This window comes from Aphelocoma coerulescens, chromosome 11 (genome assembly GCF_041296385.1).
Source record: "Aphelocoma coerulescens isolate FSJ_1873_10779 chromosome 11, UR_Acoe_1.0, whole genome shotgun sequence".
NCBI lineage: Eukaryota > Metazoa > Chordata > Aves > Passeriformes > Corvidae > Aphelocoma > Aphelocoma coerulescens.
The window spans coordinates 20,320,027-20,334,183 of NC_091025.1; the positions used below are offsets into that span (position 1 = coordinate 20,320,027).

Consider the following 14,157-nt stretch of genomic DNA (forward strand, 5'->3'; position numbering starts at 1 on the left):
GGATGGGCAGGAGATGCCGCTTTGACAGCAGCACGGAAGAGCTTGTCTGGATCCACTGGGCTGGCTCCCAAATGGGGCTGGACCGAAAAGATAGTTTCAAACTGGAGCTGTGGAAAAGACTATATTCCAAATCAGGAATTTTCTTTGAGATCAGAAACCAAGGGCTTGGTAAGAGTTCTTGGATTCTGTGAGCAGACATACATAAAGGGTGTGAAAGGAGACCAGATTGCAGTGTCTTTGCAGCAGGGTAAATTATATTAAATTATATTGATATCGGACTGCAGAACCACTGTTGATCATCTCTAGAGGTGGAAGATATGGTTTTCCCTTGGTGGCTTTTTCTCCTGCTAAGTTAGTTTTTTGACTCTCTTGAGCTCCAGACTCCTCTGTGTTCTCTCAACCAGGGCATCCATTGAAGGGTTTCCTGAGCCTGGATACCCTGATCAGGTTGCTGTACCTGTGCCACACTCCTCTTTGTGGGTTTACATTGCTGAATTACCAATACCTTTCCTTCTTGTTGAACAGTGCTCTGAGTTACTCTGCTCTGGGTCAGTCCTGTTCCTTTTTCTTCTGAAGCCTACCTCCTGCCAGAGGTATTTATTTTGTTCAGGCTCATGTGTGCCATGCCTGAGTTGTTATACTGCTTGGTGGGTGTGTATGTGAGGATTTTTTTATTTATCACTAGGGTATCAGAGCTGGAAAAATCTCATATATTACAGCAAGATATTTCTTTTTTCTGTGCGGTAGAAGGCGTATTAATGCTAATTTTCAAAGTTACTACATGAGGCTACTTTGTGTTAATTTGCCATTGAATTACCATGCTTTGAGCTAGGAGCTTTAGGAAGCACAGACTTCAGTATTAAATAAAAACCTATTCAGTCTACTTTGACATCAGCTCCCCATGCTGCACAATGTTCATTTATTTTTAAGCTACAATTTCGCCTGTATTTGTAATAGAGAACAATACTGCAAATGCACAAAGGAATGTCGCAAGCAGGTAGGGATCAAAGTGGCTGCCTATCACACCTTCAGAAAAAGGTAAAGGCTTGACTTGAAAGGCACCAAAACTAAAAGGATAGAATTGGGCATTGCAGTCTGAAAAGCACCTGCATCTGTAATTCTTTCCTGTTCCTTTTCCTTTTCATTTCAGGAGAGCCTTAAGTGGCTGAAAATTCTAGTAAATTAATTTTATTCTGTTATCTTAGGGTACCTGTGGTACTCTAGAAAGACTCTAAACAAGAGCAGCACTCGTGTTTGCATTGCATTTGGTTGAAAAATCTATCACAGAAGGGTGGTCACATGGTTGCAATGACCATATTACAAGATTTTCTGGAGTTAATTTCCCATTATATGAATATTTTTCTCTTCTCTTTATTATCCACTCAGAAGCTATTAAAAGTCCTAGTGGAATGGCAATTAATACAACATGTTTGGATTTATGTTGGCAAAAATGTCATTGAAGCTGTGGAAAACCCTGAGTAGACTCCTGTGGCAGCAGCTTGTGCCAGTCTCTGCCGTGTTGCTGGAGTGTCCCTGGTGAAGTGCTGCTGACAGAGCTGTCTGTGCTCTGGTTCTACTCATTGTGAAGGACCTTGGCTATTTCTGTGCCCTTTGCCAGAGATAATATGGACTCTGAGCTCCTGTCTCTGTTTGCTGCAAGGAAAGAGCTGTAAAAACCCACCACTTTGCTCTTTTAACACTTGTTTTGGAATAAAAATTGCTGCAAAGAACAGCCCAGAATTTTGAGGACAATAGCTTAGGCAAACTTGCAGGTCTTTTTTTCATGAATTGCAAAAGACCTTTGATGTTGTGAAATTTCATTAGCTGGGGTGATAGACCATGCATTTATATTCCTGGTCACCAAATGAGCAAAAGAAACCCCAGTCTTACAGACAGCAGTCCAGGCTGATGCTGCGTGGGCAGGCCTCCCCTGCTCAGGTGCAGTCTGCTAGCAAGTCTGAAAATCTCCAGGCTTGTTCAGTGGCAGTAAAATTTCATGAAAATTTAATGATTAACAGGAAGGTGTCTGGATTGTTAATGTTAACGTTAACTTCAGAGAAAAGAAAATAGTTATAAGTGAAAACAAATAATTCTCTTCCAGCTTCATGTTCACCATGACACCTCCAGTATTTAGGTAGGTGTGGACACACATAAATTTCTTCAAGTAGAGGTCAGAGTGTTAAAACACTTGCAGTATAAACTGCATCTTTGGTACCAGTGGGACTGCTTCCAGAACCTGTAGATCCCTGCAGCTGTCGAAAGGTCGATGAATATACGAGGTGAAAGGTGTGTGAAATAGTCAAAAGGAAACGGAACACATTAGTGAATTGTATTTATTTTCCTGAGTGCTGATAGATTTGACAGTGTCTGTTCCACATATTTTATTAATGTGTTCAAATATTCAGACTGAAAAATAGATGTGGTGAAATGAGATACATCGCAGATGCCTTTCTGAAATCTCAAATCTGTGGAACAAACTCAAGTAATGCAGTTAATGTCTTCTGAGCTCAGGCTGACTTCTTCCTGAGTAATGAGGATGCAGTGCCCTCAGTTCAGAACAACATTCTGCTTTGCTGAACATCCGGCTGGATTTAATGGGAGTGCCCACAGCGTGGTAGCTGCAGCACCAAGGGCATTGCCCTCTATGCTGTGACTGGCAGGATGCAAGGAAAGAAGAGTGAAGTTAGGAGTTCTCTTGTTTAGCAAGATTATCTCTGGGAAACTTCTGTTTGCACCCAGCATTGCTTGCTTGTGTCATAAGAAACTGGAAGTCTTTGAAGGCGAGCAGAGTGTGGCAGCTGCCCAGGGACAGCTCTCAAGATGTTTGCTCTGGTAAAAGCAAACAAAAGAAATGGACCATTTCTAAAAAAATATAAGATGGAGAGTTTCATTTTATTTTGGATTTTGGAGCTGCAGTTGCTATCCAAAGTTACAAATTATTTTTCTAGGGATTGTGCATCCACCACTGCTGCCAGCTTTGGATGATGGTTTTTTTTCAGCTCCACAAGTGCTCTAACAACGTTATCAATACCACAAGCCACAAGAAAACCTTCAAACAGTATTTGCACCAGAGTGCCTATTAGTCACCAGAGACTTCACACCCTACCTTAGTTTTGCTGCCTGGGGAAATACTTGTTATTTAATTTTTGTTTGTTTGTTTGGTTGGTTGGTTGGTTGTTTTTTTCATTTTAAAGGATAAAACATATTTTGAATGCAAACGTCTAAAAACTTAGGACAACAGTTCACAGATCTGTAAAGGGCTTAAGCCCTTTCCAATCTTAGTCAATGACCATAGTCTTCAATTTTTTATATTCTGTACCATGAAGCTTGAAATAGGTGACACTGCACTATGTTACCTCCAGAAATGTCATTTTATACTGAGGAATTTTCAGGTGATCTCACCTCTTTGCTGCAGGCTCAGTACATGATATTTCCTAATACTATTTTAAGATTAAATATAGTTGTACATGCTAGGACAGGGAGCTTGTCAGATATATGTGGGAAGGGAGCCCAGCAGACACGTGGCAAGCCAAGTTTTGGGTTAGAACATCTCTGTGTGCAGTTCTGGTTGTATCACTGCTGTGTCTTTAATGGGCTTATCCCTGCTCGCCTTCTTTTCTTCAAGTAGTTTGTGGCCAACACAGGACACTTCTCATTTAGCAGCTGCCATGCCTATTGTGCAGATTTACCTCTGCAGCCATAGCTGTGAACGTTTTTATTGGTTACTGTCAGAAAGACTCACACAGTATCCATCCTTGGATAGCCTCAGTAAGTGGGAACATTTCCCTAGCATAATAATAATAAACTAGTGTTTGAGGATTTATGATGAACATAAGTTTTATGTCAGTTTTCCATCAGAGCATGAAGCTATCAGGGTAGGAGGAAATGCCATCACGTGAGCCACAGCATTTTGATGACATCCACAGGCAGGCACACACAGCAGTCTGTCCCTCCAGTGGAACAGTGCACAATTACACTGTTGACTTATTTCAGATATAAATTGTGACCCATGTTTTAAAGCAAGTTTCATAACAAAGGGAAAAAAGTTCTGTGCCAGTGACAGCTGCTGCAAATTGCAGTGTCAGCCTTAGGGCTGCCTGGCTCCAGGATCCTGCCTGGCTCATCCATTCCTCTGGAAGTGTGTTTGGTACAGCAACGGAGACTCTGACACTGCAGGTTCAGGTTGTGTCTAAGTTGTCATGCAGGGATTTAGGTCCACCACAAGAACATCTCATGCCCTTCTCAACAGCTGGATAACTCAACACAGCGTGGCTTAGTTAGTTTATACCAAGTTAAATGATGCAATGGGAATTGAATGCAGATAACCAAAAAGGAGGAGCAGCAGGTTTCAAGACTCAGGACTTCCAGATCTATTTCTACTTCTTCCAGGTATTTCCTGTGTGATGCAGTTAACAGTGTTCACTTTAATTAACCTTCCTGAGAAGACAATATGCAATAAAGCAGAAGTGTTCCTCTAGTTTCAATCCCCCTGCCATAGGCAGGGTCCCATCCAACCTGGCCTTGAACACTTCTGGGGATGTGGCAGCCACAACTTCTCTGGCAATCTGTGCCAGGGCCTCCCCACCCTCAGAGTAAAGAATTTCTTCCATACAGCTAATATAAATCTCCACCCTTTTAGTTTAACTACATTCCCCTTGGTCCTATCACTGTCTGCCATTAAAAAAGTCTCTCTCCATCTTTTTCTAAGCCCCCTTTGTAAGTACTGGAAAGTGGCAATGAGGTCATCCTGGAATCTTCTTTTCTCCAGGCTGGACCACCCCAGCTTTCCCAGCCTGGCTCCACAGCAAAGGTGCTCCTCTGATGATCTTGGTGGCCTCCTCTGGACCTGATCCAACAGGTCCATGTCTGTGTTGTGCTGCAGGCCCCAGACCTGGACCCAGCTCTGCAGATGGGTCCTTGTGAGGGCAGACTAGAGTGTGAGAAGCATGTCAATCATTTTAGATGTTCACAAATTGTAACTGAAGAAAACTGAAGTTCTTCCCTCCCTAAAGTTCACATGCAATAGAGAGACTTAGTTCAGCTGGTTTTTAAAGTGCCAGTGCCATGCTAAGGCCTGTCAGACTTCATTTGGGAAGTGCCCATGGTTGTGATTAGAGAGCAGAGTACTCAGAAAATATGTTGTGGGTTTATTAGAAGGGACTTACTCTCAGCGTCAGCTCTTGAGTGTAAAGCCAAGTGACAGACTAGAAGCATTCAAAGCAGCTCGTGGTTAATTCCATCTGCCAGGAACAGCTTCTTCATTACAAGGAAAAGAAGGGAAGGAAATGCAAAGAAAGCCTCATATAATATCCCTATGAGTTTTCAAGCTTGTTTTCTCTCATATATAATTGCAGTTATCAGTTTCCATTTATAATCCTGTAATTCACTTAGTGAATATAATTCCTATCTTTTCTAGAAGCAGTAGGAATTCTGATAGAAGACTTCATTTTATATGTTTTGGCACAACTTTAAAAAGGCATTTTGATGCCTGATTCTTTTAAGGGGTTTTGCACTTATGTTTTCTAATAGCTACACATGACTAAACCAGACATGCTTTAGTAAGAAGAGCTTTGTGCAAGAGGGATGGCAGTCTCAGGAAACACCCTGGGAACAGAGGGTAAGAGTGCTGCAGTAGGCACTTATTTGGCATTTATTTAGTTCTCTTTCTTGGCAATCGCTGAATTTATCTGAAATTCTCTCATCCTGCCAATTACATTTCATGTCCAGTACTTGTGACTGACAAAAGCTAGTAAGAATTGCAGTTCTCTGTATTATTTCTCTGTTACTTTTGATGCTACAGAAGTTCAAAGCTTTGAATGAGTTCTGACTGTACTTTGTCTTCCTTGGAAGTTCATGGAAAATACTGGCATTTTTTAACACACAGACTGAAATTTGATGTGCTCCTGGCACAGCTCCTGTAGATTCCTGACCTCTGAGATGAGTAAGAGCAGTTTTGCTTCAAATGTCTGGAGACCAAGAGGGCAGGGGGGACAGCCTTTGCATAGATTGTTACATCATGCTGTCCTTGGCACAGTGGTCATTACAGAATCATAGAATCATTAAGGTTCATAGCAAGGATGGGAATATTACTCTCTCTCCTATTTAATTATGGTGTTTCTCTTGGCAGGGGAAAGCTTTGAACTGAAACTTAGCAATTTGTTTCTCTATTTCATAAAGAATTTTTTCTAATTTTTATTTTTAGCAAGAACATTTAAAGTAGTCATATGTCATACCTGAAACAGAAGTCTCGGACGTTCTGAGTATTACAGGTTTGTTGATTCAGACAGTTTTCATTTCTGTCTCTAAGAAAGGAGCTACTTGAGGTGACTGCTGATTCTGGGACTTGGAAGAAAATTTGAAAGTGCTGCCTCTTGGGCAAACTGAACAGAACAAATCTGATTTACAGACTAGTGTTGGATTTCTGAAAGCACTTTAGTAGTTTAAGACCACAAGAACCATTGACTTGAAAGTCAATAAGATGTTTTTGAGAATCCAGTTAGTTATTTTGTAACATGTAAATTCTTCTGCAGCAAAGGCAAGCAAAAACTGCAGTTACTGACTGCCCTCACCAAATTACATCCTCACCTTCAGCTGTATCTTCTTACAAAGAATCATTGGAGGTCATGCCTTTAGCAGTCCGTGGGGCACCAAGGAAAGGTCTGTGCCAGCAGGTTTAAAATCTTAAAAGAAAATATCTAGAACACAAAAGTTTCACAACAGGCATGGAGATTCGCAGGAAAATCTATATTGGTTATTTATAGACTAGAGTTGTATTGCTTCTTTGCCTCTGGATATTTCGGTGCTGTGCTGCTCTCAAAGACATAAGATACCAACAGAGTTGTGTGAGTTTTATTGCTGCTTTTTTGTGAGGGCTCATTTTGTCTCTCTTTAGGCAGCTGATTTAGGTATTTTCAGTAGGCTTTCCATGTATTCAAGGAAGAAGGAAGGGAAATATTAGGAGGTGTGAACCTTCCTTTGGATTCACAGTACAACACAGCACAGCAACAACAACAGAGCCATGGGCCATCTCTTAGTAGTGGAATTACATTTTTTTCTAAGTAGAGACTTAGAGTCAGCACTAACAAAAACATATTCCTGGGGAACAAGAGTGTTGGAAGGCAAGCTACCCTCTGGATCTCTTGCAGCAGATACAAGGTTTATAATTACATGATGCAGTTTGGGCTCATTTCAATGTTATACCAAGTGGAGAAAGAGAAGATTCACTGTTCCAGGATACTTAAGTTTTTATTCTATTTAATTCTTATTGGAAATGTAGCTGTAATAGTTGGTGTGTTTTCTCTCCCTGGACTGCCTTTCCTTCCCTGCCATCATGCTTGAAAAATGCAGAAAGTGTCACAGCAAGACAATTGTATCTGTGTTGCTGTGCTTTGACAGCTTCTCCATTGCTGCCCACGAATTCTTACATGTGCACTGTAAACACAGATATTTAAGTTTGCATTTTGCTCTTATTTCATAATATTATTTATTTATAACATAAAATAAACATTAATGTTTCAGGTCTCTGTAGCATGCTTCCAGACTACCCAGTGGAATTTCAACTGAAGCAGTAGAAAACTTGTTGAGGAGAGCATTTTCCTCCAAACCCATTACAGCCTTTCCAGAAGGGGCTAAAATAAAGGTTGGAAATGTGCCTCTTCTTTCTTCCTTTCCTAACAAGAAACCTGATTTTGTTCCCAGTCTAACAAACCCATCTAATCTTTGTAAGTCTACCAGCTCTCATTTTTCTTTTTCTAGTCCTATAGTATTTTCTGCTCTTTGCTGAAATGATTGTCCAGAGGAGGTAATGAGTTTTGTGGGAGCAGGAGGCTGGTCAGACATTCAGTAATGATGATGCTGGTGGCAGCTGCAGAGGCACATGGAGAGCTGTGGACCTGCAGAGGGCTGGGGAAATAGGTGATCTCACCTCTGGGGACTCTCCTTAGCGTGGCACAGACGAGTAAATGTGTTTGCTGGTGCTGGGAAGGTTAACAGCCCTTTGGGGGTGGGTGCTCTGTTCTGTGGCTCCCTAGCACCAAATGTGGCAGAAGCCTGTGTGTCTGTGTACTTGTATACCCTCAGCATTTGTGTGCACGTGTCCTCTAGCAATAACACTCCCTGCTGCTGCTTCCATGAGGAGAACCCCAGACTGTGGTCAGTGACACTCTCTACTGGCTCCCATCAATTTGTCCACTTGGTGAAAAGAGTTTGAGGCTGAATTTGTGGCTGACTTTGAATCAGTGCTTGTGCCTTAATACATCGGAGAGTTTGTTCAGGAACAGTTCATCCTTTTGAAAACATTACCTTCTGTTCTGCCAAGGGCAGTGCTGGCTGCAGTTATCTGGCACCCTGGGACACATTTCCAAACCAGTGAAGTCCTTGGAAGGTTTAGCTCAGCATCTGTCCTTGTCTCTAACACAGACATATAATAAATACCTGTTACTATTCTTAACACAAAGCAGATGGACTCTTTGGGGCAGTACCTCAGCAATGTGCAGAGTGTTAAGGCCATTACATAAAGTGACAGCAAACAGGGTACTTGGGTTTTCTCTTTTTCCTGAGTATGCTGCATTTGTTTATGGTCTTTTATCACAAAATGGTTAGTTCCTAGAAAGTATCCCTGACAAAGGGTGAGCCTTTGTATCCCCAGGTACTCAGTCTTTGTAAGAGGTTATTTCACCTCCCTCTAGACCCCATCTCAAAGGGCTGAGTCAGGTTTTCCTCCAGGTGCCCAGGGTTGGGCCTGTCAGAAAGGCCTGACTGCCAGGGCCAGCATTGCTGAGCTGGGCTCAGCCTGAGAGCCAGGGAGGCTGAGTGTGTGGCAGGTGGTGTAGGACAGTCTCAGGAGGGGGCTGCACATCTGTCCTGCATCTGCCCTACCCACAGCACAGCTGCTCTGGCAGCGGAGCGCTGGGGAGATCTTAAGGCTTCTTATGACCTAGCAGGGTGAACATCTCCAGCCTTGGAGGTTCGAAGTCTTTGCTATTCACCACAAGTCCAGGCCAGCCTCCTAGAGCCATAAATGAGCCTTAATTAGATAGCATAAAATTAGTATGTGAGAATTCTCTTAATTGGGACACCACGGTGGATGCTATTATCTCCCTTAAAGGAAAAGTAATTTATTCTGTAGAGCTTTGAATGAAGACTGTTCACATGTGGTAGGAAAAATTCATGGCAGATAAGTCTAAAAAGGCAAAATGAAATATCAATCAAAGCTATAAAATATTCACTGCATCTAATTTTTTTTCTAGTATTTTTTACTCTTTTGGATAGCTTATTTGATAAAAGACAAGAGATGAGTGTTTCATGCCTAAACCACACCTGGTAAAAACCACTTTGCTTCTCAATACTGACCACATGTTGCCATTAAGCAGAATATTTGATATTGCTATTGTGCTCACATAGCAGCTATTGTCAATTTATATCATTAAACAGAATTGCTTTCCTTAAGGAAAACCCAATTAAGAGAACTCTGAGTAACAGTGACTAGTCTGCTGTGCTCCTAATGCTACTGATCATGCAGCTGATCCCTTTGATGACTGTTCAAGGCCCTAAATCAGGCCAAAGACTTCTATGAAGATGGTTCAGTTTTCCATGTATGTGAACACATATGAAAAAGGAAATAATTAATTTTTCATTTTGGATTTATAACTGCTTATTCAGACTTGGGGTTCATATTCTGCCCATGAAGGCCTTTATGCAAGCTAAAATATGAAGGAATAATGTTCAAATATCTGTAATTAACATGAGATTAAGGAAATAGATGTGTAGAAATCAGTGCCATGATCTTTCATGTGAGAATTTAACATGGAAATAAATGATTCACGTTTTCATGTGAATTTTGGCAAAAGGATTGGCAAGCCTAAAGGTTTAAGATCAGAGATGATTATCTGTGCTGTATTTTGGAGTAACAGCAAGGATCAGTTGCACACAGCCTTATAACAACTTATTTACGTTCAGATTTTTCTACTTTCAAAAATTCTTTTATTTCAAATGTGATTTTATAGGACAATGGAGGAGTTGATTATAAGTGGAAAATTGACCTTTTGTTCTGAGTTTAAGACACATTTCCATCTTCTGCACAATTCTCATGTTTTTTATTACCAAAATCAACATCCTCTCTCAACGGCAGAAAGGGCGAATGTGATTAAACACCCACTCACTTGGAACAAGTGGTATCTTGATTCATTTAATTTAGAACATCTAAAGCTTCAGTGACTTGCCATCTGCTGAGGGTACCTGCTGTAGTCTGACATGACCTCACAGCCATTGGTCACATAAGAGAAATCAGGCTCCCTCTTTCAAATGAGTATTTGTGTAGTTTTCACCTAGATAAAAACTGAGCAACATAAATTGCCTCAGAAGGTGTAAATTAATTTCTCCCCAAATGAAATTTGTAATGCCTCTGAGTTAATTTATCAATGCTATAGTATAAAGAGTCATGGCATTCAAAATGGACTGTGTATGCCCAAATGAAGATCTTCTCATTACGTGAGTATTTCTGGGAGATGTGAATCCCAGCTGCTTTGTCATTGTTTCTCAAAATGTTTCTAAGTGGGCACCGATTTAAAGTAATGCTAGGAGGATGGAAGTCTAATATTTTTTGTTTTATTTTGCAAACAAGGAATAGTCATTGTGACAGGGGATGCAGTTTTGATAGTGCAGAAGAGACTTAAGCTGCTCCCCTTCCCCCACCTGTGGAGTGGCTGGTTTGAGTGGCAGGTGCTTTATGGCATGGGAAGGTGTTGAAATTTGCTTTCTCAGCTGCATCTTTTATGCAGAGTACAAAATATCAGTTCCCAGTTTTATCAGCCTGGCACCTTTCATGACCATTGTGAAAGCCTTCGAGCTTTCTGTAGTCCAGTATCTATCCTAATTTGTATTCTACTTGAAATTAAAACCAGCTGTTCCTAAAGAAGTCTGAATTGGTAAAGTCAGGGCCAGTAATACAACAATTAGTTGACTGCTCTTTGAAATAATCTGTGGAAGAAAGGTAAGAACACACTGCTCTTAAATGGGAAATATAAGGCCAGAGACCATGTTAAAATTAAACACAAAATACAGCCAACAAAATGATGTAACGCTGGTTAATGATTTCTGTTCCATCTATAACTTGGCATCAGCAGACATACAAAATCTGGCATAAAGCCCACAAAAGCTAGCAGAAGTCTTTCCTCTGGCTTCAGTTTGCTTTGCAGTAGAAGCTGATTCTTTAGGGGTATCAAGTATACAATCATTTATTTTTTTAAATACCCAGGAGTTTTTCATCCTGCAGTGTTACAAATCTTGGCAGGTTTAAGATTTTTCTTTGAAAATATATCTAGTGCAGACTCAAGCATTTTTCAGATTAAGTTTCAAAACTTGGCCTGTGTATGATCATGTAGCATCTTGGGAAAGAATGAAAATTATTTTAGAAATAGTAGAGAAAGTTTACATGGAATGCTTTCAAAATCAGCTCAGCTTTTCAGAGTGTAGGGGAGAAGACTCGTCTTTATGGCCTTTTAACCCCACTCCCCAATTCCTTTGCAGCAGCATGTTGTGTGCTTTTAGATTTACCACACACAAATTGGCACTGTCAGCATGGAAAATGCATTCCTGTTGGTTTTCACATCTTGCTTTTATATTTTTGTCAAGGGTCAGGAGCTCTACCTAGGGTCAAATTCTTCCACTCCTCTGGGCTGTGCAGCTGTGGGGAGAGCAGATGTTGGCACTTGGGCCTAGCTGAGTAGGGCCAGGCACATGGGCACAGTTCAGAGGGATCTTGTGCCTGGAGCATTAGCAACTTTTGCACTGCTTTTCTAGCTTCCAAAATCCTGCCCAAAGGCTCTCTGTTTTCATCTCCCTTGTGGCTCTCCAGAGCTTTCCCACACTATGAAGAGCTGCAGGGTGGTTGTCAGGAGTACCCTGGGTGAGAGCCACAGGTGCTGCTGGCACTCAGGTTTGGCAAAATGCTTTACTTTACTTACTCAGGTTAAAACTTTAGCTCTAATTGAGACACTTCATTGTTTGGAAATTCTCTAGTGTAAAGAAAAACTAGTAATATAGGGAAAAATACCTTTGCTACCCAAGGGGTTTGGAAAGAAACTTCTGCAGATAAAATTTGAAGTGAAGGATTTAGTAGATTTGACTTCTTTTCAATGCTCTGAGCCCACTCCTTGGTGGAAGGAACAAGTGATTACACTTTCTCATGGCCCAGTTGCCCTGTACAGAATGAGGACAAACTCAGCTCCTTGGACATAAGGTTAGTCTGCCTTGTTGGTTTAGGCTGTAAATTCTCAGGTGTTCTGTGTCTGTGCACAAAAGGACCCAGCCCACAGCCCCTGGCCCCTGCTGTCTCTTCTCCCATCTTCCTCTTACTGTAAAATGAAGAATGAGACATCCTGAAAGTATCACTTTGGAAAACCACATATGTTTGGGGTCCAAATCACATCTGACTTGCTAAATAGACCCTACACACAAGGTTTTGTTCTCAGGTGAACACAGTGGCTGTGTGGTTTGTCACTCCTGGGGCTATGTTTTCTTTGGGGTACTGATTTCAGCTGAGGGTTGGCTTGCAGGAAACTCGGAGCAGAGCAGGGCTGGCAATGGCCTAGAGTTTTCTATCTGAGCTACAGTCCTTTGCATTTTCTGTGGGATCCAAGAAGCTTGTTTCCCCCCCGTCTGTATTTCTGGAGCTGTGCCCATCCAGGTGTTTGTTCTGTAGGGCTGCAGTGCAGGAGGCCAGGGGGAGCACAGGAACTTGCCCAAGGAGCCTTGCTTGGCTGCACCCTGCAGTCACTCCCTGGTAGCTGATGCTGTTCAGTTGGACCTTCCCAGCACTCTCACCTACCTTGGTCTCTCCTACCTTAACAAACCACAGTGCTTGCCAGACTAGTACATTTTGTACCATTATGTGTCTTTCAGAGTGCTGTTTGCTTAAAAAAATTTTGTAGTTTTGATAACAGGTTATAAAATCATTCCTTAAATAGGAACGTTTATTCTTATCCTATCAGTAGAAGTGTCTGGCTAAGAGATTTGGAATCAGTCAAATGATCCATATTATGGGTAAATTTTATCATTTCTAGAGCAGGGAAGAAAGTAATTTCCATTTCTTTTTTAGTGCACTGTGAGCCAATTTGCTTTGAGGTTGATCTGTAGGCTAAATTGTGGGGAGTTACACTGTTATGATAGAGAAGTGTGTGTGGGGAGAGTTAAAATGCTTATCCAAATGTTTAAACTCCTTATTCTCTCATACCCTCAGTGCTGCATCTGACACCTTTTTATTTAATCAATTCTCAGTGTCTCTCCTGCACCATTTTTGTTGCCTATCAAGTCATCACCTGATTATGGCTCTCCTTCCCAACGTCTTTACAAAACAGGTACCCAAATCATAGAGTCACAGAATCACAGAAAGACCTGGGAAGCGACCTTAAAGCCCATCCAGTGCCACCCCTGCCATGCCCAGGGACACCTTCCACTGTCCCAGGCTGCTCCAAGCCCCAATGTCCAGCCTGGCCTTGGGCACTGCCAGGGATCCAGGGGCAGCCCCAGCTGCTCTGGGCACCCTGTGCCAGGGCCTGCCCACCCTCCCAGGGAACAATTCCTGCCCAATATCCCATTAACCCTGCCCTCTGGTAGTGGGAAGCCATTCCCTGGCTCCTGTCCCTCCAGCCCTTGTCAATTGTCTCTCTCCATCTTTCCTGCAGCTCCTTCAGGCCCTGCAAGGCCACACTGAGGTCACCCCAAAGCTTCTCCTCTGCAGGCTGAGCAATGCCAGCTCTGGCAGCCTTTCCTCCCAGCAGAGCTGCTCCATCCCTCTGATCATGCTGCTGCCTCCTCTGGGCTGTCTCCAGCATGTGGACAGATGTTTATACAGATGTTTGTATGACAGTGCTGTGGTTTGGATACTGGGCAGTGTTGCTGTGTGGATGCTTTGCAGTGCAGTGCAGACTTTTCACGTCAAATCAAGTTATTCAGTGCTAAGAGTTGGCTTTGCTTTTTAATCATCTTCTTTGAAAACCACTGTTTTTATTTTTGAAAGAGGCTTGCACGCCAGGCCTTTACTTTAGTGTCTGAATTTTCCCCCCAGGAGCAGTGGGATACAGGCCTTCACCAAATGAATGTAACAGAGATCCCCCCTATTTACAGGCACCTTCACAGCACCCTGTCCTGGCCCCTGAT

At 42.1% G+C, this 14,157-nt stretch overlaps 1 protein-coding gene and 1 long non-coding RNA gene across 7 annotated transcripts in view; one reads left to right on the forward strand and one right to left on the reverse strand.

The window, feature by feature from the left end:
• The window catches only part of CHST8 (carbohydrate sulfotransferase 8), a 185,214-nt gene that overhangs the window by 74,961 nt on the left and 96,096 nt on the right, over positions 1-14,157 (reverse strand). The gene's annotated exons all lie outside the window — the stretch shown is intronic.
• On the forward strand, positions 6,678-8,395 carry LOC138116793 (uncharacterized). Its single transcript, XR_011154355.1, has 3 exons — positions 6,678-6,842; positions 7,519-7,639; positions 7,756-8,395. It is a non-coding gene; the product is annotated as an uncharacterized lncRNA (long non-coding RNA).